Genomic DNA, 23,475 nt, shown 5'->3' with positions numbered 1-23,475 from the left:
AACAAGAACCTTGAAGGAATGAAAACTTATTTTTGACATCCACCAACTTCCTCTGTGAGAAAGACAAGTTACATTTGTGTCCCATCTAAACTGACTTCTGCTTTATGGAATATAAAAATCAATGTACAGACAAAATTTAAGATGAAGATTTTGCTGCAAGTCTGAAAGTTTCCAGTGAAAAGTTAAAGTGTCCTTCATAGGTAAATATATTGTATTTTAGCACACACATCTCTTTGCTCATATTTGTAGTATTGGGGAAATAAATGTTTTATTCACAGCTTTTTTGCAACTTTTAACAAATGTTATTTGTTTAATTAGAAAACATGTAACTGTCATTAGCCTTTAGACATGCTTTAGGCCATTTACTTGGAATGTTGTTGTAAACTGGAAATTCAACATAGTATGATATCTGTCATGTTATGAATATGGAATTGCAGATCTTTCAATTATCTGCAGGAACAGAATATATATAACATGACATTGTACTTACTGTATGCCTCCATATTCAGTAATATCTGGAAACACAAATATATATATATATATATATATATATATATATATATATACTACATAGTGTGTGTGTGTGTGTGTGTGTGTGTGTGTGTGTGTGTGTGTGTGTGTGTGTGTGTGTGTGTGTGTGTGTGTACAGTACTGTGCAAAAGTTTTAGGCAGGTGTGGGAAAAATGCTGCAAAGTGAGAATGCTTTGAAAAAATAGAAGTGTCAATAGCTTATATTTATCAATTAACAAAATTCAAAGTGAATGAACAGAAGAGAACTCTTAATCAAATCAATATTTGGTGTGACCACCTTTTGTCTTCAAAACAGTATCAATTCTTCTAGGTACACTTGTACACAGTTTTTGAAGGAACGCGGCAGGGATGTTGTTCCAAACGGGTGGTAGTCATGTGCCCGCCGGTCGGCTGACCGACAGTCACATGACCTCCTCCGTGAGCCCGACGGCTCACTATCCCGATGGTCGGCATGCCGACCAACAGGGACTATTTCCACTCGTGGGTGTCCACGACACCCATAGAGTGGGAATAGAACCCGTGGCGACCGCAGGTCGCCACCGAGCCCGCAGCATGGCGAGCGCAGCGAGCCCGCAAGGGGCTTGCTGCACTCGCGCCTTCCCGCCGGGATCCCGGCGTCGGTATGCTGCCGGGATCCCGGCGTCGGTAAGGTGACCGGCGGTCAGGAGACCGCCGGTCACCCGTACTACACCCGTTCCAAACATCTTAGAAAACTAATCACAGATCTTCTGTGGATGTAGGCTTGCTCAAATCCTTCTATTACTTCATGTAATCCCAGACATACTCGATGATGTTGAGATTATGGCTCTATGGAGGCCATATCATCACTTCTAGGACTCCTTATTCTTCTTCACGCTGAATGACATTGGCTGTATGTTTGGGTCATTGTCCTGCTGCAAAATAAATTTGGAGCCAATCAGATGCCTCCCTGATGGTACTGTATGATGGATAAGTACCTGCCTGTATTTCTCAGCATTGAGGATACCATTAATCCTGACCAAAGCCCCAACTCTGTTTACTGAAATGCAGCCCCAAACTTGCAAGGAACCTACAACATGCTCCACTGTTGCCTGCAGCACTCACTATTGTACCACTCTCCAGGCTTCGGAGAACAAACTGCCTTCTGTTACAGCCAAATATTTCACATTTTGATCAGTCTAGAGCACTTGCTGCAATTTTACTGCACCCCAGTTACTATGTTTTCATGCATAGTTGAGTCGCTTGGCATTGGGCCTAATATAGACCTGATTGCAAAAGCAAAAATTTTCTCTAATGTGCAAAACCATGGCCCTCATTCCGAGTCGTTCGCTCGGTATTTTTCATCGCATCGCAGTGAAATTCCGCTTAGTGCGCATGCGCAATATTCGCACTGCGACTGCGCCAAGTATCTTTGCTATGAAGAAAGTATTTTTACTCACGGCTTTTTCTTCGCTCCGGCGATCGTAATGTGATTGACAGGAAATGGGTGTTACTGGGCGGAAACGCGGCGTTTTATGGGCGTGTGGCTGAAAACGCTACCGTTTCCGGAAAAAACGCAGGAGTGGCCGGAGAAACGGGGGAGTGGTTGGGCGAACGCTGGGTGTGTTTGTGACGTCAAACCAGGAACGACAAGCACTGAACTGATCGCACAGGCAGAGTAAGTCTGAAGCTACTCTAAAACTGCTAAGTAGTTTGTGATCGCAATATTGCGAATACATCGGTCGCAATTTTAAGATGCTAAGATACACTCCCAGTAGGCGGCGGCTTAGCGTGTGTAACTCTGCTAAATTCGCCTTGCGACCGATCAACTCGGAATGAGGGCCCATGTGCAGTGCAGGTGGGGCATATATAATGTGCAGAGATAGTTAGATTTGGGTGGTTTATTTTTGTTTCTGTGCAGGGTAAATACTGTCTACTTTATTTTTATACTGCAATTAAGATTTCAGTTTGAATACACCCCACCCAAATTTAACTTTCTCTGCACATGTTATATCTGCCCCACCTGCACTGCACATGGTTTTGCCCATTAGAGAAAAATGTTGCTGTTGCGATCAGGTCTGAATTAGGACCATTGTTTCCATGTAGAAGGTATGGCTTTTTGGGTGCAATTCTTACATGAAGACCACTTCTGGCTAGACTTCTTCGAACAGTAGGTGGGTGTACCTAAGTCCCACTGGTTTCTGCCAGTTCTGAGCTGATGGCACTGCTGGACATCTTCCAATTTCAAAGGGAAGTAAGCATGAGGTGTCTTTCATCTGATGCACTAAGTTTCCTTGGCCAACTACTGTGTCTATAGTTTCAACGTTGCCTGTTTCTTTGTGCTTCTTCTAAAAAACTTGAACAGTACATCTTGAAACCTCAGTATGTGCCTGTGAGAGACCTTGCTGATGCCGTATAACTACCTTGTTTTTTGTTGATGTGCTCAGTCTTGCCATGGTGTATGACCTGTGACATGACACTGTCTTATACAACCTCATCTTTGTAGCAGAGTTTGACTGTTCCTCACCCAGTTTTAAGCATCCTACACAGCAGTTTCTGTTTCAGTTAAAGACTGTGTTTCAACCTACATATGAAAATGATGATCATTATCACCTGCTTGGTATGATTGGTTAATCATCTGACTATAATCCTACAAAATTCCTCACTTGTACCTAGATGAGTAATGTGCAGTTGTACATAGAATAAATGATGCTGTTTGGAAGGCAAAGGGTGGTCACACTAAATATTTATTTGAATCAGATGTCTCTCTTGTTGATTCACTTTGCATTTTGTTAATTGATAAAAATAAACTATATTAACATTTCTGTTTTTGAAAGCATTCTTACTTTGCGGCATTGTTTCTATGCCTGCCTAAAACGTTTGCACAATATTGTACACACACACACACACACACACACACACACACACACACACACACACACACACACACACACACATACACACACAGTGATGGTCCCTGAGGAGAGTTCCCTAAAAACAAGAAATGCTGGCTATACCCAGCCTAGCAGTAATATATTGAAGTACCTTTAGGTTTGGATATGGCTATACTGTGGTTTTCAGGAGGGCGCCAGGGCCATAATATATATTTATGGGTGCATGGAGAAGAGTACAGTATTTTATTTATTATTTTTTGTATAATCTGTTTCATTGAGAAAATTTATAAACACAAATCCACATGGAATAAAAGTACAACAGCATAATAGCATGGACACTCGACGCAACGAGAAACATTGTGACCAAATACAGTAGATAAATCATATCTTGTAAGAAAGCTTCCAATCTAAAGTAAATTGCAGAAGCTATGGTAACAGTGTCACTAGGAATATAATGAATACCATATAGAATAAGTGTTAAGAACAAAAGGAGCAGGGGGGGGGGGGGGGGGGTAGAAGGGAGTCTACAGGAATGAGAAAGAGCAGAAGAGAAAAAGAAAAGAAAAAAAGAGGTAAATTGACTCAACTCAGACGGAGCGTTTGACAAGATAAACCTAGCAGGCTATCTGACGTATCTCAACCATTCATTTTAGAGACATAGGCCCTCATTCCGAGTTCGCTCGCTAGCTGCTTTTAGCAGCAGTGCAAACACTAAGCCGCCACCCTCTGGGAGTGTATCTTAGCTTAGCAGAAGTGCGAACGAAAGGATCGCAGCGCTGCTACAAAAAAGAATTGTGCAGTTTCAGAGTAGCTCCAGACCTACTCCTTGCGATCACTTCAGACTACTTAATTCCTGTTTTGACATCACAAACACGCCCTGCATTCGGCCAGCCACTCCCCCGTTTCTCCAGGCACTCCTGCGTTTTTATCTGGCACGCCTGCGTTTTTTTTAGCACACTCCCGGAAAATGGTCAGTTACCTCCCAGAAACACCCACTTCCTATCAATCACTCAACGATCAGCAGTGCGACTGAAAAGCGTCGCTAGACCTTGTGTAAAACTGAATCGGCTTTTGTGAAAGTACGTCGCGCGTGGGCAGTGCGCACCATACGTATGCACAGAAGTGCCGATTTTTAGCCTGATCGCTGTGCTGCGAACGAAAGCAGCTAGTGATCAACTCGGAATGAGGGCCATAGTCTTTGTAGGCTCTCGGGCTTTATAATCTATCCAGAGAAACCAAACCGATATAAACGCAGATAAGTTATCTATTGAGGCCAGAAGGATTTTTTCAATGTTCTGAAAGTAGTCTATCCTAGCAAACCAGGTTCTGCGTGAAGGCGGATCCTCATAAAATATGGATTGATGCGCGAGCCGCAATTTAGTCAGATGACATAGCAATGAAGTCTTATAAGTAGACAGGGTTGTAGGAGAGTGGTTCAATAGCCAGAAAGCTGGAGTATCAGGACCTGTAATATGGAGTATATCGGAAAAAGTTGCAATAACATCATCCCAGAAAATTCTAATAAGTGGGCATTCCCACCAAATATGTAACAGGGACCCTGTTGCCTTTTGACACCTCCAGCATTTAGCAGAGACCGAAGGGTACATGGCATGTAAGAAAGTGGGGTGTCTATACCAGCACATTAAGATTTTATATTGGGTATATTTTACTTGTAGACACACTGAGCTCCTGTAGGCATTAAAGAATATAATCTCCCAATCTCTGTGAGACAGTGATATCCCTATGTCCTTTTCCAAGCTGAGGTCGAAGGAGGAGGGGTAAAAGAGTCAGTGTTTTGTAGAAGTTTATATAGGGTAGACAAAAAAGCTGTTAATTCATGAGACACTAATGGTTGTCTATTACCTGAGTTTAAATAGTGTCTTACCTGCAAGTACTTCCAAAAATAATTTTGTGGGATTTCCCACTTTGCCTGAATATCAGAAAATAGTTTCACTCCTGAAGAAGACACCAATTGACCGACCCTGAAGAGTCCCTCAACCGCCCACCCAAAAAAATTAGATACGGTAAGACTAGGAAAAAATTCAGAATTTGCCAAAAAGGAAGTCAGGGGGCTAAAATTCAAAGAAATAGAAGGCAGGCGTCGTAAAACCCTCCAAGCAGAGTGGGTGGGAGAAATGCTTGGGTGGGGAAGGGAGGGTTTAGGCAGGGTAGGGAACCAGGGGAAGATTTGAGGAAATTGCTGCAGGTAGACACCCTCCAACTTTACCCACTGTTTAGTCTCCTGGTCCCTGGTCCAGTCCAAAATCCTATTAAGTAAAATTGCATGATAATAGGTTTTAATATCAGGAAGTTGAAGGCCTCCACATTGTACAGGCCTTTTCAGTATGGATCGTTTGATTCGTGGCCCCTTGTGAGACCATACAAATTGCTGAATTAAGAGTTGTATGGACCGAAACCAGGAGTCTGGAACATGAGTCGGCAATGTCTGAAGAGTATATAATAGTTTAGGTAGAGTGTTAATTTTAATAAAGTTTACCCTCCCTAGCCAGGAAAGTCATTTTAGATGCCATCTACTAAAGTCGTTTCGTAAAATTTTGATGATAGGTTGGAAGTTCAGGGTAACCAAATAGGACAAATCACAATCCAATTGAACACCCAAATAGGTTATATGCGAAGTCTTCCACACAAAGGGGAAGAAACCTTTCAAGCAGTTACCATGGTGGAAGAGGCCGAAATGTTATGAGCGCACGACTAAGACATATTCACTTTAAAGTTGGAGAGGTTACCAAAAACTTCCAACTCTCACATCAAGTGGGGTAGGGAGAACACGGGCTGCTAAATTATCGCTAACAGATCATCAGCAAACATTGCTAATTTGTATTCCGTGTCACCCACCTTTAAACCACATATTTATTTATGTATTTGCTCTAATGCCTCTGGCCAAGGCTTCAATGCAGAGATCAAAAATCAAGGGGGATAAAGGGCATCCCTGTCTTGTCCCGTTTCTTATGGAGAAGGGATCAGAGAGTAGGCCATTGACACGAACCCGTGCAGTAGGCGTATTATAAAGGGCCATAATCCTATGGAGTGTCTGAGGACCCGGTCCAATGTGCTCCAACACAGACCTCATAAAATCCTAGCCAACCCTATCAAAAGCCTTATCGGCATCTGTGGAAAGTAATATAGTGGGTGTTGGACCCTGGGAAGCCAGATGAATCAAGTTCAAGACTTTGGTGGTATTATCCTTTGCCTCACGTCCAGGGACGAAATCCACTTGGTCATTATGAATCAGGGAGGGAAGAAGAAAATGAAATCTATTTGCCATCATTTATTTATTATTTATTTGTGAGCATTTATTTATATAGCGCCGGCATATTTCTTGGCACTTTACAATCGGGAATAAAGCAGTAATAAAACTAGACTGGGTTATAGCAGACAGGGAAAAGGGTAAGAGGGCCCTTCTCACAATCAGTATTCTATGCATGAAGAATGAGGGCCACAGTCTTTGTAGGCTCTTGGGGCTTTATAATCTATCCAGAGAAACCAAACCGATATAAACGCAGATAAGTTATCTATTGAGGCCAGAAGGATTTTTTCAATGTTCTGAAAGTAGTCTATCCTAGCAAACCAGGTTCTGCGTGAAGGCGAATCCTCATAAAATATGGATTGATGCGCGAGCCGCAATTTAGTCAGATGACATAGCAATGAAGTCTTATAAGTAGACAGGGTTGTAGGAGAGTGGTTCAATAGCCAGAAAGCTGGAGTATCAGGACCTGTAATATGGAGTATATTGGAAAAAGTTGCAATAACATCATCCCAGAAAATTCTAATAAGTGGGCATTCCCACCAAATATGTAACAGGGACCCTGTTGCCTTTTGACACCTCCAGCATTTAGCAGAGACCGAAGGGTACATGGCGTGTAAGAAAGTGGGGTGTCTATACCAGCACATTAAGATTTTATATTGGGTATATTTTACTTGTAGACACACTGAGCTCCTGTAGGCATTAAAGAATATAATCTTCCAATCTCTGTGAGACAGTGATATCCCTATATCCGTTTCCAAGCTGAGGTCGATGGAGGAGGGGTAAAAGAGTCAGTGTTTTGTAGAAGTTTATATAGGGTAGACAAAAAAGCTGTTAATTCACGAGACACTAATGGTTGTCTATAACTGAGTTTAAATAGTGTCTTACCTGCAAGTACTTCCAAAAATAATTTTGTGGGATTTCCCACTTTGCCTGAATATCAGAAAATAGTTTCACTCCTGAAGAAGACACCAATTGACCGACCCTGAAGAGTCCTTCAACCGCCCACCCAAAAATATGAGATACGGTAAGACTCGGAAAAAATTCAGAATTTGCCAAAAAGGAAGTCAGGGGGCTAAAATTCAAAGAAATAGAAGGCAGGCGTCGTAAAACCCTCCAAGCAGAGTGGGTGGGAGAAATGGTTGGGTGGGGAAGGGAGGGTTTAGGCAGGGTAGGGAGCCAGGGGAAGATTTGAGGAAATTGCTGCAGGTAGACACCCTCCAACTTTACCCACTGTTTAGTCTCCTGGTCCCTGGTCCAGTCCAAGATCCTATTAAGTAAAATTGCATGATAATAGGTTTTAATATCAGGAAGTTGAAGGCCTCCACATTGTACAGGCCTTTTCAGTATGGATCGTTTGATTCGTGGCCTCTTGTGAGACCATACAAATTGCTGAATTAGGAGTTGTATGGACCGAAACCAGGAGTCTGGAACATGAGTTGGCAATGTCTGAAAAGTGTATAATAGTTTAGGTAGAGTGTTAATTTTAATAAAGTTTACCCTCCCTAGCCAGGAAAGTCATTTTAGATGCCATCTACTAAAGTCGTTTCGTAAAATTTTGATGATAGGTTGGAAGTTCAGGGTAACCAAATAGGACAAATCACAATCCAATTGAACACCCAAATAGGTTATATGCGAAGTCATCCACACAAAGGGGAAGAAACCTTTCAAGGCAGTTACCATGGTGGAAGAGGCCGAAATGTTATGAGTGCATGACTAAGACATATTCACTTTAAAGTTGGAGAGGTTACCAAAAACTTCCAACTCTTGCATCAAGTAGGGTAGGGAGGACACGGGCTGCTAAATTATCGCTAACAGATCGTCAGCAAACATTGCTAATTTGTATTCCGTGTCACCCACCTTTAAACCACATATTTATTTATTTGCTCTAATGCCTCTGGCCAAGGCTTCAATGCAGAGATCAAAAATCAAGGGGGACAAAGGGCATCCCTGTCTTGTCCCGTTGCTTATGGAGAAGGGATCAGAGAGTAGGCCGTTGACACAAACCCGTGCAGTAGGCGTATTATAAAGGGCCATAATCCTATGGAGTGTCTGAGGACCCGATCCAATGTGCTCCAACACAGACCTCATAAAATCCTAGCCAACCCTATCAAAAGCCTTATCGGCATCTGTGGAAAGTAATATAGTGGGTGTTGGACCCTGGGAAGCCAGATGAATCAAGTTCAAGACTTTGGTGGTATTATCCTTTGCCTCACGTCCAGGGACGAAGTCCACTTGGTCATTATGAATCAGAGAGGGAAGAAGAAAATGTAATCTATTTGCCATCATTTATTTATTATTTATTTGTGAGCATTTATTTATATAGCGCCGGCATATTTCTTGGCACTTTACAATTGGGAATAAAGCAGTAATAAAACTAGACTGGGTAATAGCAGACAGGGAAAAGGGTAAGAGGGCCCTTCTCACAATCAGTATTCTATGCATGAGGATAGGTGCTTATAAGAGAATTCTTGTCTATCAGCATTTCTAATAATGTATTAGTCCATCTGTGGTACAGGTCTGTCGTACTGTATATGTTGGAGTTTTACTAATACTACTGATGCATTCCTTTTCTCCATCCCTGTAATAGTGACGTTACTTGCCAAAACACACATTTGTATAGTAAATGACCTGATTATTTAATCAGTCACTAAAGTCTTATGATTTTTAGTAATTGATTTCTAGCGTCTGTTGATGTAACATTTGCTCTGTAGGAAAGTGTGTCTAAGGAGAATTTGCTGATATAATAATTTAAGTACTTAGCTGAGTTCTGAAACACACAATACAGGATTACTGGTTATAACAGTGAAATAGGACATTAGGATATGTGGTAATGACTACGAATATCAAAGTGGTAGCAGGGACCTATGTGACCAATTGTTAAAGGGTATTATGGCTTCTCCTGTATTACACAGCTCCAGCTGAAATTTATTTGGGGGAAAAAGCGCGATATACATATAAACACATTTTTATTATTATTATTATTATTATTATTATCATTATTATTATTATTATCTGCAACGTTAATAGATAAAAGTTACTTAAGTGTATTTTTGCACCGATCAATAAATTAGAAATTATTAACAAATCATTAGCATACCAACGTGCTGGCAAAGGTAACAGACTAACATTTTCATATAAGCTCTAGATGTTTATGTCAGATTTGTATTGAGAACTAGCTAAAGTTCAGAGTTGACTGGCTATTAATTATTCACTAATTTCTTACCTCTCTCCACCCAGACCTTCTTTTCTCAATATCTCTCACCTTCTCCCTCCAGTCTCTCTATACACCCAACACTTTCTTCCTTCCTCTCCCCCCCCCCCCCATTTTCTTTCTTTTCCCAATTCCAATACTGTCTCCCCACCTCCTGTTCTCCCTTCACCGCACAGTGGCGCACCCAGGGGGGGTTTCCGAGTACCCAGAAACCCCCCTCCACTGAAAAATTTTTTTTTTTTTTTTTTTTTTTAGCTGCATGAGTATTATTAATGATTGTCTAGCGTCCTCTGCAGCCTGCTGTCTTCCTGGTGGCACTTGCAAGTGCAATAAAAGTTTACTTTATTGTAATTATAGTACATATATATCCATGTGCCTACATATATACACATGTATATACATACATAAATACATACATACATACATACATATAAACACACACACATATGATATATATATATATATATATATATATACATGCGTATATATATGTGTACTGTATGTGTGTGTGTATATATATATATATATATATATGTATGCATGTTTAATATGCTATGTATATGTGTATATGGGTTCACTACGATCTCCCGGCGGCCGGCCTCCCGGCGACCAGCATACCGGCGCCGGGAGGCCGGCTACCGGCTTACCAACAGTGTGGCGAGCGCAAATGAGCCCCTTGCGGGCTCGCTGCGCTCGCCACGCTACGCGCGCCACACTATTCTATTCTCCCTCCAGGGGGGTCGTGGACCCCCACGAGGGAGAATAAGTGTCGGTATGCCGGCGGTCAGGCTCCCAGCGCCGGTATGCTGGTCGCCGGGAGCCCGACCGCCGGCATACTGAAGACCACCCGTGTATATGTATGTGTGTGTGTATGTATGTATGTATATATATATATATATATATATATATATGTGTGTGTAGATATATATATATATATATATATATATATATATGTGTAGATATATATATATATATATATATATATATACACACACACACACACACACACAAACACACTAGTTTTACGGACCCAGCATATACTGGGTCACCTCAGTCCCCACCCCCGTGATTGGCTCCGCCCAGTTCTGGAAACCCCCCCATGCAAATCCTGCGTTTGCCACTGCCGCTGTCTCTGTCACCACCACTCACTTTCTCCTTCTTATGCCTATGTATATTGGGTGCATGGTGTGTCAGTGCACATGGGTCCATAGGTCCTCTCTGATGATGGTGTGTACTTATCTCTCCAGCCTTCGGCAAAGCAGAAATCCCCAGGAAAATAGTACAGATGCCATTTACCCAAAGATTTGGGAACATGCAGTAGAGAAATCAAAGAGAACATGTCGTTTGCACTATTTTCCCAGTGCCCTGCGTGTGCACAGTAGAGTATACTCAGCAACTACACCAGCAAGGAAGGAGGTCGTACGTTGACTGCATGCCAGATCCCTCCTCTCTTAAGCGGCCACAGCTCTCCTCTTCTCTCTGACATTGGTGGAAGAGATCAGAGTTCATACCAACTGTCATTTCACTTCAACATGATGATGTAATTTTTAACATTTATAGCTGTTTTTATTGCATATATTTACTAGCCTTTAAATGAAAACTTAGATTGAACAGTTCAAGTTATATGTGATGTATTGGATAGAATGATGATCTCAGCAACTATGAAAGATTTGCATCCAACTTTAGTAGGTAGCTACTATAGGATTAATTGTGCAACATCCATCATATTGACAATAGCAGGTTCTTATGGGCAGTTATGCAACTAACTAAGTTGCAACAACTAAGGGTGAACCAACAAACTGCATCCTGCAAGAAAATGATGGTTAGGAATTTATATTTGCAAGATTCCACTTTTTTGGGGGGTAGAACAGACAATATATGCATAGGCATGACATACAGTACCTGTGATACAGTCTTGAGTTGGCTTCATCATTCTGCATGAATGGTACTCTTTGAGCAGTTTATAAAAAAGTGGGTTCCAGATTTGTATGTGGCCATCTTTGCCACTTAAAACTTGGGTTAAACAAAACAATTTAACAGACATCATAATCTCTTTGAAATGGATACACTTTGAAAATAACCTGTTTTCTTCTGTCCCATTGTGCTGTAGGTCTGGTAGAGGGACTGAAACTCCTCATAGTTTCCATTGTTTTATCTCTTCACAAGTAACTCACTGACAATCCAGATTCTTTACTCAATTCACCTGTTACACAACATTTCCACTTTTACCATTTATTCCCGATTGAAATAACCTGGATTCAGAATTCAATAAATGTAACATATGTAGTAGAAAATGGGAAGAGCAAATGCAGGCTGGTGGCAACTGGTCATATTGGAAGGAATAGAACTGTCAATGCAGCAGTGGGTGTTATAGCTAGTTTGACACTGAAAGACTTAAGGCCCCCATGTATCAGCAATCACAAACAATTTGCAGATTTTTTCCCAGCTTTAAGGATCATCGAATTACAGATTACAGAACATTACAGAATTTTTTCAGTGATTTGCAGATCATTTTTGGAAATACAGATCTGCCAATCTTGAAAGGCCCATTAGTTTACTAGAAACCGTCTGCAAATCTGCTGATTGTTACCATATACTAGCAATCTACAGCTCCAATTGATCTGTGAAATCCAGCATGCTGGACAACCTGATGCAACAATCCCAATCACTTTTTGGTTGGAATCTGTGATCTGTGAACCACATACATTGCAGATTTATTTACACAATTATCTGTAAAACTCCAAATTGCCCCAATTGATTGCTGATGTAGGGGGGCCACATGTGGTATGCTTACTCCCAGTGTCATAATAAATGTGTACATTATACCTGAATATATGATTATGGGGCAAAAATATATGGAACTTGTGGCCTGAGACAGAGAGCTCTCAGTGTATGGATGTTGTCAAAGTCAGAAAAATATCACGATGCACACTGCCATATTTGCACCTCATACAGGTCTGCGCTGCGCATGCGTGCGCTCTCCCGTGCGTGCGCATACTCGCTGTTGCGGGCACACGCGGGCGCGCGGTATGTGCATCTACGGTAGAGTTCATGTGTTCTTAGCGTGCGACTCAATCGTTACATATTTCCACTATATAATGTAATTTGTAGATCATGGTCCCTTTGATAGATTCTGAAAGTTTGGTTAATATAGAATGTTCATGAACAGAGAAATCCCCCTTTGTTTGATACGAAGGGTCAGACAGGAGTAATACAGTGGTGTTTAGTACCCATCGGAAGAGTATTTAATTAGCAATATTCCGGTGTTGGTTTGAAGCGGATTAATCGCTCGTGCGAATAGTTATGGACATAAGAAGTTTATGAACATTTACTGTATTTGCACTTACTTATCCATGCGGCGGGAAACCCAGTTTCCCTCCCACCTGAGCTGTTGGAAATAGTCACAGCCCACCTGTATGAATCAACCTATGACCTTTTGTTATAATGCGAGGAGGAATTCCTGTGTCCAATGAACAATGAGATTGTAGGGACCATTGAATTGTATTGTGTGTGGGGCATAAATAGACAAGCCGATCACATCCAGCTCTCACTCTTCAACGGTTATCATTGCTGAATATCGGGAGCAGGATGTCCAGAGGCGCATGCGATCGTTTCCTTTGTGCGTAAGTTTTCTCCGCAATCATATTATCTTTCTTGTTGTTATGGGCCATATCTCTCTCTCTTCTCCTCTTTCTCTCATATTCTCTTAACACGTAATAGTATTGTATTGTATTTTCTGTGTAGTTATCTGGTTAGGTAGTCTATGTTATATTGTAGTGTATGACTTGTATTGTATTAATTCTTTTGCAAGTATAACATTCATAATATATATATTAGGCGTTGGACCCTAAGCACGGTATCGGTGTATTTCTTATAGTGTTAAGTATTCTCAGAGCGTCGGTGACGCTCAAACAGCTTTTAAGTTAATAAGGTTACACTGTGTTGTATCTACACCCTATCTCTACACTAAGCTTTTACAGCATATTACATTGTTTATGGTTTAGATTTAAAGGTTTAACATTGTGAGCGTCTGCGCCGCTCGTGATCTCCTCGTGGTCCCGAGCGTCCGCTACGCTGATAGCGTAGCATTAAGGTAGTCGCTCACCTATAGTGTGCCCGATACCAACAGCGTATTCTCGCGAGCGTTTGTATCACTCGGGCGGCCCGCTCCCGATACAGCGCCCGCCAAGCTATAGCGAACCATTACGTTAGTCAGCAGCCAATAGTGTGCCTGCCTGTGATCTCTTGGCCGTGAGCGAACGTGACGCTTGAGCGTCTCGACCTCGGCTAAGCGATTGCTACGCAACGTGCGTACCCTTACGGTACTCCATACGTCAATAGCGTACAGTGTTCTTAGGCCTCTTAAAGGGTTTTAAATAAGATAAATATATAGCTTTATCAATTGGCGGCTCGTCCTGTCCTTCACATATCTCTGCTAGGTAATTTCAGCAGACATTATCCATCAGCAAAGGGCGGGAGATCATATTCTTCGCAGTGCTGACGGGATAAGCATCTGCTTCGCTTAGTAAAGGGTGCTGAAGGAATCCGGAACCGGAGGTAAGAACAACACACTAGTGTCTTTTAAAACTGTTTATTTCTGTCTTGCGTACACACGCACATATCTGCATTTCTTTTTCATTCGTGTATTTTCATATATCACTCTCCTGTTTGCCATTTTATAATTGATAAAACGTGCTAAGAGAGATTTGTCGCTATTCCATAGTTAAAGTGTAAAAGTAATGCGTTAAGGGATAAAGTGTAAAAGCACACACGCAGCTCTACCTAAAGGTAAAAGGAGAGATTGGTGTGTTGCGCAGTAGACGATCGAGGATCATCTACATTGATAAACGTGTTAGTTGTGTTACGGTGGACATTGGTTTTGTGTACACGTGTCTCTAACAAAGGGCTGAGACTCGCGTACGCAAGGGCCGACGCACGCAGCGTAAATTACGCAACGGAGCGTCTGGGTACGCCCACGTAACTCAAGTCACACGACAGTGTTGATTTTTAAGTAGCGCAACAGGCGATAAGTAGCGCAACAGGCGATAAATAGCGCAAATCTATTTTAAATCCGAAATTTAGATTAACAGATCCTTCTCCAAATTCACAACACATCTGGTCTAAAGAAAAATTTCTGCGCAGAAATAGAAATAGAAGCAAAAGTGTACGTGTGGTGAGTGAGTGTTTTGTATATATAAGTTTATACAATTTTACAGGTTGAACCACAAGAAGTCGAGTTCTCGCAGAGGTACATACATGTAAGTGACGTGCATGGTGGCTAGGGAGGCATCTCTGGTTAAACATAAAATTTGAGCAGTAGAGAATAGTAGACCAGGAGGTCATACTACAGACCGGGAGGTCCAGGTACAGCAGACTAAGAAGTCTGCCATAAAAGAGAAAAGGGCACAACCCAGGGGGTTGGTGCAAAACCCATATAGGCCAATAAAGCTCTGGCTGAAGGAATTCGCAGCCGAAATTTTCGATTCCACTGGTCGCTCAGCACATAAGATTAGTTGCTTATGTGCTGAACGATTGTACCGCACGTAATTGTGTACATTAGTTAATCTGACCAGTACCATTTGTGTACAAACCCGGTCGTAAAACTATTTGTACACTCTGATGTGATTTGTGTAATTTTTTATTTTCTGAAGGGAAGTTCGCTGGTCACTCAGGAATTGTCCAACAACCAATAGTTACTGGAAAGAGTAAGTGTTCTGCGGATATCCCTCGCATGTTCCAGTAAATAGAGGTTCATAGGGGCCCTGGGTCGAGTACGCCAGCACTAAGGCAGTGTGTGGGTCGTATTGGTCGGCGTGGGCGAGTGAGTGGGGTACTCGGTAAACCGCCACCGTCAGCCTATCGTGAACATTTTGGTTTTTGTAAGGGTTCGCTGAAGACCCTGAAATAAGGTCAGAGGTGGTGAAAGCAACGCCTGCAAGTTATGGGGGCCAATTGTTCAGGAAGGGGGCGATCAACCTCGGTTCGGGTTGATTCAGTAAACCGACCAGTCGGGTCGGCAAGGTACGTAATGTGTGAAAAATATGGTTCACATACAGAGGTTTTATGTGATGAATGGGAGAGAATGACAGTGCATGACGGGGAGAAATTCCCAAGAGTAGGTAGCTTTAGCCCAGAAGTGTTGCAAAATTTAAGGAGGAGGATATGTCTCATTAAATCAACAAAGAGACGAATCCAACATTATGATTATTTGCAGTTATGGCAACAGGAGGGTGAAATACAGAGAGGATTGGCTCTGGCGGCAGGATCTAATCCTATCAAGAAATTGATAGCGACGGCCCCGCCGCCACCATACATATCAGGAGAGAAATTGGTTGCGGAGAATGACGCATTAGGGTGTAACAAACAAACACTTAGCAACTGTGTAAATGTTAATAAGTTAACCAATGCAAGTATTAACCCGTGCAAGTTGTACCCTGTTTTGAACTTTCCCCAAGAGTGTGATCAAGAGGACGAATCGGCAACAATATCGGCGCTCTCTCTAGCAGCCACCATAGCAGAGACAACAGTAGGCACAGCTCCACCCACGAGATTAGTAACAAAAGCCCCTAGCGGAGGGATAGGTGAGGTCGTATCTACAGGTAAGTACGGCACCATACACTACGCTGAAACCATTTCACCACAGGCTGTAGAACCTACACAGAGTGATGTTAGTAGACTTAATCCTGTTAGGGTAATAGCAGTGCCAAATGGGAAAACTGACACAACAGGAATCACTCCTGTTAGGAACATTGCCATGTACAGCCCATTTTCCCGAATGGAATTAAGAACCATAGTGTCTGAGTTCCCTGACCCTAGAAAAGATTTAGTTGCTAGCCAGAAATACATCAGAGACCTAGGGAACACTTTAGAGCCCAATAACAAAGACTGGCAGGTATTGCTGAGGGCATGTTTACCCTCCAATGTCGACGCAACTCAATTTTTGGCTGACTGTGGATTAGATCAGGATGTACCTCTTACAGATGTGTACAACAAAGATAACGTAAAAAGAATAAGTTTACAGTTAAAGGAGTATTTCCCAGCGGTAGTTAAGTGGAACAAGATTTTCTCCATTAGACAGAAAGAGTCAGAAACTGCTGCAGAATATTTTCACAGGGCATTACTAGAAATGGCAAAGTACACAGGTATAGAGGACATTAAAACAAACATAAACCATCGAGAAGTAGCAGTATCTGTACTAATGGATGGGTTAAAAGAGACATTAAAGACAAGAGTACAGACCACGCAACCATGTTGGCGAGGTCTGTCGGTGGCTACTTTGAGAGAGGCTGCTATTGATCACGACCGGAATATCACCCGACACAGGGAGTCACAAGGTGATAAGTTAATGGCCGTAAGTATACAGGCCCTGACCACAAGGCAGCCTTTGTATAAATCACCAAACCCTGTGGGTAAGTCAAATGTGGTAACCTGTTTTTCATGTCATAGACAGGGACACATGGCACGAGACTGTAGAGTGAAAAATTCACAAAACTCATATCAACCCCCTAGACAACGACACGACACACGACATTGGGAGCAGGGTCCGCAGAGACGGAGTTATGAGCCACATACAGGGGAAACAAAAAGATACCCCCCGAACAGAGACTGGCAAGCCACTGGTAGTTCCCATTTAACCCCTTCACAAGCAGTTGCTGCCAGCGGGATTCAGGGAGGTCACCATACCCAATAGGGGTGTGGCCATACCTGTAATCTGCAGCCAGTAAAATTGATTGCAAATCTTGGAAGTGAACCCGAAATTGCAATCAATGTAGCTGGTAAATCATTAAACTTTCTTGTAGACACAGGGGCGGCCAAATCAGTGATAAATTCGACAGTGGGCATGAGAACCACTGGTAAGACAATTCCAGCCATAGGGGTAACGGGAGTAGTCCAGCACTACCCTGTTAGCAAACCAGCCGAGATTACAGTAGGGCCGTTACATACCAAGCATTCCTTTTTGCTGGCTGCATCGGCACCGACTAATCTCCTGGGAAGAGACTTATTGTGTAAAATGGGGTGCGTGATCTATTGTACTCCTGAAGGTGTATTCTTGGACATACCTGAGAATCACGCTCAGGAAGTGCAAGACATGTTAGACTCCCCATCAAAATTAATGTCACATACCATTAGGACAAATAGGACTCCATCCCAAGTAGAAGAAATGACATCCCAGATACCAGAGTCACTTTGGACTAAAGACGGACAAGACACTGGATTAATGGCAAACGTAGCTCCGGTAGTTGTACAAGTAAAAGATGGTAGGATAGCTCCAAAAATCCCACAGTACCCTCTGAAGCCAGAGGTGGAGTTAGGAGTGTATCCCGTAATAGAGCGCTTGCTACAACAGGGCATTCTGGTAAGAACGTCCAGCACTGCCAATAGTCCCATCTTCCCTGTTAAAAAGAGTGGGGGGAGGGGTTACCGGCTAGTGCAGGATCTAAGGGGGATTAACAAAATAGTTGAGAGTCAGTTCCCCGTAGTGCCAAATCCAGCTGTCATCCTTATGCAAATCCCTCCCACTGCGAAATTTTTCACTGTTATTGACCTCTGCTCCGCTTTCTTTTCGGTACCTCTGCACCCTGACAGTCAATATTTGTTTGCATTCACATACAGAGGAGTCCAATACACATGGACACGATTACCACAAGGTTTCATAGACAGTCCAAGTATCTTTTCCCAGGCTTTGCATGATTGTTTACAGTCTTTCCAACCAGAGAGTGGATCAGTATTAATACAGTACGTGGATGATCTACTACTGTGTTCTGATTCATTGGAAGCATCCCTGAAGGATACGAAACAGCTCCTGTTTCATCTTTCAGACACAGGACACAAGGTTTCCAAAGACAAGTTGCAATTATGCCAAACTAAGGTAAAATATTTGGGACACTGTCTAACACAAGGACTGAGACACCTGACCGCTGATAGAATTCAAGCAATTAGAGACATGACTCTGCCACAAACCCAGCAACAGATCAGAACATTTTTAGGAATGTGTGGGTATTGCCGTAACTGGATCCCAGGATTTTCCATTCTAGCATTACCTTTGCAGGAGATGGTTTCCTCAAACAAACCTGATCAGATTTCGCATACAGACGAGTCCGAGATGGCATTTGAGAGACTTAAACAGTGCCTAACGCAGGCACCAGCATTAGGTATGCCAGATTATGGGAAACCCTTTGAGCTGTACGGAACAGAAAGTGCTGGTTGCGCGGCAGGCGTCTTAACCCAAAAGCACGGTGATGCCAGCAGGCCAGTAGCATACTACAGCGCTCAGCTAGATACGGTAGCGCGATCCCTCCCCACATGCTTGCGAAGCGTTGCTGCGATAGCATTGCTAGTAACGAAAAGCGAAGATGTAGTGCTAGGTCACAACCTCACAATTCATACACCACATGCAGTGTCAGCCTTGCTAAATTCTGCCCAAACCAGGCACGTCTCATCAGCGCGGTTTACAAGATGGGAATTGGCACTAATGGCCCCCGTAAACATCACCATAAGGAGATGCAGTGCATTAAACCCTGCAACATATCTCCCAGGTGTGCCTGGACAGGCACAAAGGGTGGAGGATGAGAGTGGTGGGGAAGGAGAATTTAACACACAGGAAGAAACACATGATTGTATGGAATATTTGACCCAAAATTTTACCGCAAGGCCTGACATCAGTGACAACCCACTGGAAGATGTAGATCTAACTTTCTACACGGATGGTAGTTGTCATAGACAGTCAGACTCGGGAGACTTGTGTACTGGATACGCAGTCGTAGATGACCAAGGCACCATAGAAGCGGAACCGCTAGGCCCACCTCACTCAGCCCAGGTTGCTGAACTGGTCGCCCTAACCAGAGCATGTGAATTGGCTAAGGGCAAATCAGCCAATATCTACACCGATTCTAGATACGCATTCGGGGTAGTCCATGATTTCGGAGCCCTATGGCGCCTCAGAAATTTCATGACGGCAGCTGGTACACCGATAGCGCATGCAGCTCACATCAAAAGGCTTCTAACAGCGATACAGGAACCCGACAGAGTGGCTGTTATCAAGTGTAAAGCACACACATATAGCCAAGACCCAGTATCACTTGGTAACAGCCGAGCAGACGAAGCAGCTAAGTTAGCAGCTGGTACCCCCAGACAGACAGACACCACACAACTGATGGTATTTAATACCATCAACACACAGAAGTTGTGTGAAATGCAAAATTTGTGTTCCACACAGGAAAAGGCAGTCTGGAAGGCAAAGGGATATGGCCAGGAGTCCTCAGGACTCTGGATAGATGGACATGGTAAACCGGTGGCCCCCAGAGCATATCTTCCATGTTTAGCTGAGGCAGCACATGGGCTGACTCATCTGGGCAAGGAGGGAATGTGCAAGTTGGTAAGAGCATATTGGTGCGCCCCAGGATTTTCACCTCATGCAAATAAGAGAGCAATGTCATGCCTTACCTGTTTGAGAAAGAACATCGGAAAGGCAATACCAACAGAACCATCTCATATCCCACCTGCAGGCGGTCCTTTCCAGGTAATACAGATTGACTTCATTCAATTACCCCCTTGTCGAAATTTGAAATATGTACTTGTTTGTATAGATGTTTTCTCAAATTGGGTCGAAGCATTTCCTGCGGCCACAAATACCGCTATGTTTACTGCTAAGAAAATTGTGCAGGAATTTGTATGTAGATATGGTATCCCTAGAATAATTGAAAGTGATAGGGTTACCCATTTTACAGGTGATGTCTTTCAAGGAATGTGTAAGTTGATGGGAATTGATAGCAAGCTGCACACTCCATACCGTCCACAGGCGAGCGCGAAGGTGGAAAGAGTGAACAGCACTATTAAAAAAAAACTGAGCAAAGTTATGGCAGAGACAGGATTGACATGGCCAGAAGCTCTACCCATTGTACTATACAGCATCAGAACCACTCCCAGGTCCCCTCTTAATCTGTCTCCCTTTGAAATCTTGTTTGGTCGACAACCGCATGTTATGATTAACCCTCAGGATGATTTGAAGTGTAACAATGAAGTGACTGTAAAGTACTTGATTAACATGAGTAAACAGCTAAGGAATCAAAATGATAATTTGAAGTTAGTGATTCCTGATTTACCAGATAGTAATTGTCATGACATTGAACCTGGGGATTATGTAATGATACGGAATTTTCTACGCTCAGGTTGCCTTATTGACAGATGGGAAGGACCATACCAAGTCTTATTGACTAGCACTACAGCATTGAAAGTTGCAGAGAGAGAGACTTGGGTTCATTCGTCCCATTGTAAGAAGGTTGCTGATCCAGAGAGGTCCCGTGATAAGGAACAGACGGTAGAGGACGTTGTATCACTGGAGTGTCTGTTCCAGGAGGACTGAGGCGGCACCTGAGCATTGAAAATCACAAGATCAAAAGCAGTTGTCGATTCCCTGTTCCCATTTATTGTTTTTCTCCACTTCCCATCCCCTCTCCCTCAAATTATTTTTCCCCCTTCTCATTCTTCTTCGTTTCCTCCTAAGATGGACTTGCCTCAAGAGACTGTGATCCGGATTTTCCTGTTGACCATGATGTTGACCAGAGCAGTCTGTTCCGGCGAGAGTACCATGGAGGTCGAGAGAGGTTCTGGAATGGGTTCTGATGACAGAGATGGAGGCGTAGTTTCCCAAGAACAACATAATCAACAAGCAAAGGCGAGTATCAGAAAACGATCCGATAGCATTGACCATAGAAGGAATTGTGAAGGATTGTTAGCTGAAGAAAACTGTATCTGTAGGCTCTGTGACAATGTAGTTGAGGATGGGTGCATCAAGAAATGCCAATCCAGTTTTAATATCCACATGGACCGGCATCCCTTGAGTGACTATCACTCCTTAGTGGGTAGTGTGCTAAATCAAACAGACTGTTGGGTATGCTCTCAAGTACCTCAAGGTCATAGCAAATCAGGACTAGTACCATTTCCTTTAACGATAGGGGAGGTACTTGAGCTAAGTGGTGGGAGGCCGGTGGACAGGAGGTTTAATATCTCCAGTCCTCCTAGTTTGAAGCTCCACCAATATCATGTGGATAGATCCCTCATATGTTTTAACATTTCCAATCCCCGAAAGCCGGGAAATTGGGAAGTGTCATGGAGTAACCAAACCATGACCTTTTCATATAGAGCAGATAGAATGCCGACAGATACAGAGCTTGTACGCCACATAGCCAGTAGAGGAAAATCTTTCCGATATAGGTATACCCTAGGAAATAGGATTACGAGAGTTGGAGAGGTATCACCAGGATACTGTGCACATATCGTACAAGCTGATACGTGTACTAGACAGATGGGAGAATTAGGGTTAGGAGATTTCACATGGAAGATGTGTAATATGGTTATGTCCTACTCCGTCCCATATGTTCTCCCCGATGATGCATATTTCATATGCGGGAGGAAGGCGTATAAGTGGCTTGCCCCAAACTCTGAAGGATTGTGTTATATTGGAAAAGTACTGCCTGAAGTAATGACTGTATCACATGCCAAAATGAAGGATATACACCGTGTTGCCCAAGCTCCTTATACTCACACCCATTACGAGCACGTAGTTAAACGGCACCTGATAGAAAGAACAGAGCATCCGGCCTCTGACATGATCCATGAATCCACCGGGATTCAGGTTCTAATCGCGTTAGATTTCACTCGCACCGCCAGAGGAGTGTTGAATTATAAATACATATCTGCGCTCGCAAATTTGTTAGACAATATCACAGAAATGTATGATGACACGTTTAGGTATACTGGAAGAGAACTTCAAGCTTATAAAACAGAACTGGTTCAGCATAGAATGATTCTCAATTATCTCACGGCAGTAACAGGTGGATATTGTGTCACACTGGCAATGCAGTACGTCGTGAAATGTTGCACATATATTACAAATAGTACCGAGGACCCGGTCGAGGTCATAGACCAAAAGATGGACGATATTCTCCAACTGAAGTGGGAATTTCGCAGGAGACACAATCTCACCCTTGCTGCTGTGAGTAATGAGCTGACTGGTTGGGTGTCATGGTTGAACCCGCGAAATTGGTTCACTGGTTTAGGAGAATGGGCTCAAGGAGTCATAATGGATGTTGGGAAGTTTCTCCTATGTATCTTAGATGTTATCATAACGATTGGCTTGATATTTAGATGCGGTCAGGCTTTAACGAAGTGTAAACGAAGTACCAGGGTGATGAGTTTAAGGAGTGAGGAAATTGTAATTCCAATGGATTTGATTTATGACCCAAATGTAGAAACAATGATGTGATGAAAATGCGATTTCTACGGTCCGTTTCTTTCACCTGTTTTTCCGTTTTCCTCCAAGGTAAAAAGACCAACTTGGACGAGGAATTTGATGAGCCGATATACAGACAACAGATGGATTAAAGAAGAAGTTTTGACAACCTGATACGCAGATTTTTGATGAACTTTGCCATAGATCCCCAGTTTCCCTAGAAATTTTAAAATTACGCTAGCCCAACACTTTTGTAAATCTATGGACATTGACAAAGCTTTTGCTCGCACCTTATGGGCAAAAGCACAAAGAAGACTGCATTCAACAGACACCGAACAAGACTTCAACCGACAAATGTTCATTTACCTGACATAGAATACCA

The 23,475-nt window shown here is 42.8% G+C and overlaps 1 protein-coding gene across 1 annotated transcript in view; it reads left to right on the top strand.

The window, feature by feature from the left end:
• ACSBG1 (acyl-CoA synthetase bubblegum family member 1) overlaps window positions 1-23,475 on the top strand; it is a 149,852-nt gene continuing 126,377 nt past the window's right edge. The window contains exon 1 of the mRNA XM_063926556.1: window positions 1-200. The gene's annotated coding sequence lies outside the window, so the exon portion shown is untranslated. The remainder of the gene's footprint in view (window positions 201-23,475) is intronic.

This window comes from Pseudophryne corroboree, chromosome 6 (assembly GCF_028390025.1).
Source record: "Pseudophryne corroboree isolate aPseCor3 chromosome 6, aPseCor3.hap2, whole genome shotgun sequence".
In the NCBI taxonomy this organism is placed as follows: domain Eukaryota; kingdom Metazoa; phylum Chordata; class Amphibia; order Anura; family Myobatrachidae; genus Pseudophryne; species Pseudophryne corroboree.
The sequence above is the reverse complement of the archived record's forward strand: the minus strand, read 5'-3'. Positions and strand labels throughout refer to the sequence as shown.